Source organism: Aptenodytes patagonicus, chromosome 2 (assembly GCF_965638725.1).
Source record: "Aptenodytes patagonicus chromosome 2, bAptPat1.pri.cur, whole genome shotgun sequence".
Classification (NCBI taxonomy): domain Eukaryota; kingdom Metazoa; phylum Chordata; class Aves; order Sphenisciformes; family Spheniscidae; genus Aptenodytes; species Aptenodytes patagonicus.
Genome location: NC_134950.1, coordinates 125,255,364 through 125,260,481, shown reverse-complemented (window position 1 = coordinate 125,260,481; position 5,118 = coordinate 125,255,364).

Sequence of the window (5,118 nt, the reverse complement as noted above, 5' to 3'; positions counted from 1 at the left end):
AGCCTTATTCCTTGTTTCACTAATATGCTGCACACGGATCAGTGTTGTCAGCAGTCTGTCTTCAATATTTTAATTAATAATGTTAACATGGTTTTCTAAATTGAGTTATTGTTCACATTTCTGAGCATATTTATGCTAATAGTGTTTTGTGTTTTTTTTTTTTTTAATTTGAACATTTATGAAAGCATTAGTTTGTGACCAAGAGGCTTAGTTTCATAGGTTATGTTGTTCCAAAATGAAGGCAAGACTATATGCATCAAAAATTACAACTTGCTTTCTTTTGTTTTTAACTGAGAAAATACCTTCTGGAGATCATTTTAAATCTTACCCTATTCTCCAGTTCGCATGTCTGTAGTGAGATCTTTCTTAGAACATACAAATAAGAAGTCATTGGACTCTCCTGTTGACATGAGGTCAGAGAAGGTATGGATTTCCCAATCAAGAACTGGTCTAATTTTGGGGATTTTTTGCAATATGCTTCAAATGAAGCACTTTCAGACCAATGACATCTAATGAACAAGGAGCATGCCTTTTGGCTAACGTGTTCTCATTCAATACCCAAAATGTGGGATATGCAGACAGATGCAGCGGTAACTTTCAGCCCTTTTGAATAGATAGGGTTAAAGGCACAAGTCAAGACAGGCTTCCCAGAAGTTCAGCGTGGAGACTAACATAAGAAAACAGTTAAATGTGTTTGAGATTGACAGTTAATGTGAGATCAGCCTAAGAAGCCCTAAAAAGACTGTGCTAGTGGTATCTACGCTCCCCATTAAGCAAAGATCCGATTCCTTTCCAATCCAAGACCTGACTCATGACATAAGACTGCAGTCTTCATACAGCCACGGTGAGGGCAATATTACTTTTTACGCTCACTAATTGAAGAAATTGCTTTCCAGCTTCAGGCATCTGAAGGGCACGATTCACAGCGTCAGCAGGAAGTGACGGGGCTGCGCAGCAGAAGGAAGGATGATGCAAAGTCTTGGAGTAAAAGGACCGAGGGCCACGGGGATGACTCGACCGTGAGTTTCTGGCACATCAAAGACAAGCCATGCTTTTATACATACAGACAGTAAAAGGAAGTTCCACCCGTCACCAACCGACACCTAAAATTGTCAATTATCTCAGTTGTCTTACTGAGAAAGAAAGAGAAAAGTGTATTTTGGAGCTGATTTTAATTAATAGTTTTGCAAATCTGTATTTTTTTGTTTCTATAGTCCTTAAGAACAGAACAATTTTTCTGGAAGGCTGCAGACCCAGGATGAACCATGTGTGAAAAACCAGACACTTTTCCTCAAACAAAAAAAAAAGAATGTAGAAGTATGAAACACAGTCCTACTTTCTTCTCCCGCTGAGCACAACCAACTGCTCAAATCACTAAAGAAAACAATCTGCAATTTTCCTCTAGATGAAGAGCATAGTGGTTTTTGATACATACACACCTAACTGCGGCTTTTCATGAGTACAATTAATATCTCTAACACAGCTAACAAAAGAAAACCTTTTTAAAAATACAAAGCTGAAAAAAGGGATCTAAAGCTGAGCAAGCGGAGAGAGGAACAAAACGCAAAAGCAGCTCCAACGCTTAGGGCAACCTACACACACATCATCTATAGATGTGAGTCTCTTGCTAGGAAATGCATTTATATGGATCATTATCTTCACACGATACCTACGCATTCCAGAAGCATTCAAGTGACCACATTATGCACGGCTCAGCAAACCACTTACATACACACATGGGTAGCTTTAAAGAATCCTGAAATTATGTCAACAAGATGGGGAAATGGAGGCTTCTTGTCTAGGGAGAAAAATAATAGCAGAGAGTGCGTACAAAGGGCTGGGCCCATCCCATCCATTGTGTTGGACATAAAAAGCAAGACTTGCAGATGAAGTTAAAAATATCATTTTGACTCAATAGAGGACAGATGTAGAAAACATCAACCCTGCCCATATGCGAAAGATTTCATGATCACCTTCGCTGTGTGGCTCAGTTCATATAGGCAGAAGCTGTGAGAAGGCAGCAAGAAGAAAACAATAAAAGACTTCTGTGTAGGTGTGTGTGTGGGAGACGGATGTACGAGCAAATTGCTTTGAAAAGTTGGCCGGTGATAGGTTGGGGCTGAAACAGGAATTTCTGTGTGTGAGCTCTGCAGAGCGGCAAAGCTTGGGAACCATGGCAGATCCCTGAAGAAGAAAGACAGATGGACTTCACTAGAAGTTGCCCAGTCGTGCCCCCGTACAGCTCCCTGATGTTTAACACGAGCGGCACAGCGTGCCCAACTGGCCCATGAGCCGGCTGGATCACCTCGCCGCTGCCACCCCTCATCGCTGACTCGCAGCCTGGAGAACAGGGCTACCAACAGCAGCCCTGGGGTCCCCCCTGAAGGGGGTCCAGGTACCCCCAGACAGCCCCGCTGAAATACCCAGGCACTGTGTCATGGTCAGACAGGGGGCACTTTGCCACTTTAGCAAATTAGGAAATCCTGGAATTAAGCCCCAAAAGCACTCCTGACTCCTATGTTACCAACCTCTGCCTCTCCAGTATTTTTAAACGGTATTTAATGGAAACCCTTTAGATGGGCTCCTCAAGCCTGCGCCTGCACGGCACACGTCCGCAGATGGGGACCGGCTCCGCGTTGTCACAGGGAACTGGTTCCTGCTTCCCGGTGATAAGGAAACACACTATACATTAGTCTCCTTTTACAATATCGTATAAAACCTTAATTACAACCTCATGCCTCCACAACAAACGCATCACGCATTTAATTCATGCACAAATGTCAGCCCTGAACAATTTTTTTTTTAACGTGGCTGAGTTTGTAATTAAGGGCTTGCATTATTCGGCAAGTGACGTATTAGGGCACGACTACAGAGCCCAACTCTACCGCTATTTCCTACAGGATTTTCTCAGATATAAGCAAAACCAGGGCAACTGACCAGAAACATTAAGGAGATCATCTGCATGGTCAGAGGTTTTACAGAGCTACAGATGGAACAGAAACCCCTTTGTGAGCCCCGATCAATGGAAATAACCAGAAAAGCACTTCATTTGAACACCTAGCAGATGTTCCAGTCCAGGTGACCATTAATCCATGTGCTTCTCCCTCTCTTTCTCCATGTCATTTTAAAAAGATAGACCCATCTTTCTTCTTTTTACAGATATTAAAAAAACCTAAACAAACAATTAAGCAGGATCCTTGGTAGTAGTGCTTAAAACTGAGGTTTTTGGTTTTTTTTTTTTAAATTGGATGACAGAAGCTTACAGTACAGGGTTTACACCTGTCAGTCACTCAGTCAACAGCAGCCTTTCATTATCCAAACACAGGTCAGTCCCAAAAATAGGAACTCAAAAAACTTCTTCAAAATTCACAAGAGCCTTCTGCTGGGTTGGTGGTCACTTCTAGGTGCTCTTATCTCTCGGACAATCCCACACATGAACTTTGCTGTTATCTAATGATCTTTGCGAGGAACACATAGAAACAGAGCTGCATGCAAAATCTTTTTTAGATTTAAGCTCAAGTGATGAACACACCATGTCTACCTAACAGCACACAACTTAACTAAAGGCTGCTGATCCACTACAATGTTAAACCATGCTACAACCTTCCTATTTTTGGTGGTTCTTGCATTGAACTACATTCCCTTGACTTCAAGATAGCAAACAAATTTCCAGGCATTAGCAGATAATAACAATCCTTCCAGCTGTTCCAAACTTTACAGCAATCAGCTTTTATCAAGCTGAAAGGAAAGCTGGATTCACCAAAACACAGATACTCCAGGCTGCTATAAACATGTACGACATAGCCTCACAATTTTGTGGTGGAAACTGGAGAGAAGAGTCTTACCTTAGAACACAAAATAAATTCACTGATTAGGCAAGAAAAACATTTCAAATAAAGGAGGACACACAGAATAGGTTATTTGTTCCTTTTCACCTGACCATAACCATTAAAAAATTTTTAAATTACAAAGTTATCATAGTAAACGGCCTTCTGGAAGATCACGCAACAACAGTGAATAGACTCCGCATCACACACAAGTAGACTAAACGTGACTATTACTCTTGGATAATTAGCCTCAGAGCTGTAACGTATTAGATGAATGTAGGTAGTGTCATTGGTTAGGCATGCAACAAGACATACAGCCCTGGTTAATCACATGTGATTTCACCCTGTCATATCCAAAGCACTAAGGATAAGGAGGCTTTGGAATGTTTATATAGAAAATATTAAATTATGAATAAAACACTTTGCCATCAGCAACGGCAATGAAGCAGGCAGTGTTCAATGTCAGAATTTAAGACCACAAAAGCCATAAAGCACAAAAAAGCCCCATTTTCAAAACAAAGTAATTGTATTAAACCAAATCTGTAGTAAATATATATTTTATAGATTTTATCTCAAGTAATCATGAGAACAACAGAAAAGAATCTCTGATTTTTAGGAGTGAGACTCATCACAGGCTTAATTTCAAGAAGCCTATTGGAAAGGAAATACAGCAGGAATATATAGGAAAAATAATTAGTGTGTAAATGTTCTTTTTGTGTAATATATCAAGCAAGAAAATGTATTTAAGTTCTGCATATGAAGCTAAGTTATCGCACATATGGTTGGGTACACTGGAAGAAGCTGGATACATGTTGTATTGCAGTAGACGTTCTGTACAGACACCTGCATTCCTTCAAGTTACTTAGAAGATATTGGATAAAAGTCCAATCAATGATTGAAAGATGGGAAGCAAAAGGGAAGCACAGGCTAATTTAATTAGGTTCCTACCCAGGCTTATGAGATATATTACAGCAGAATTTATCAGCCAAACAGACCAAGGCTCCATTGTCCGGGGAACAGACTGAGGAAGTACAAGCCTGTATCTCGAGGGCCTTCAAAGCTAAGACAGCAGGTAAAGAGAACAGAATAATAAGACAGCAGATACGGTTATTTCTAGTCAATCAGAAGAGACAATGACAGTACTCCATCTGCTTAGCTACAATCCATGTTGTACTTCCTACATGACAAACAAACCAGAAATTCTGCATTGAATCTTTTGGGAACTGGTACCCCAATCATGGCGATCTACCAAGAGGAGAAGTTAATTAAACCATCTCTTTCGTGATTAGAA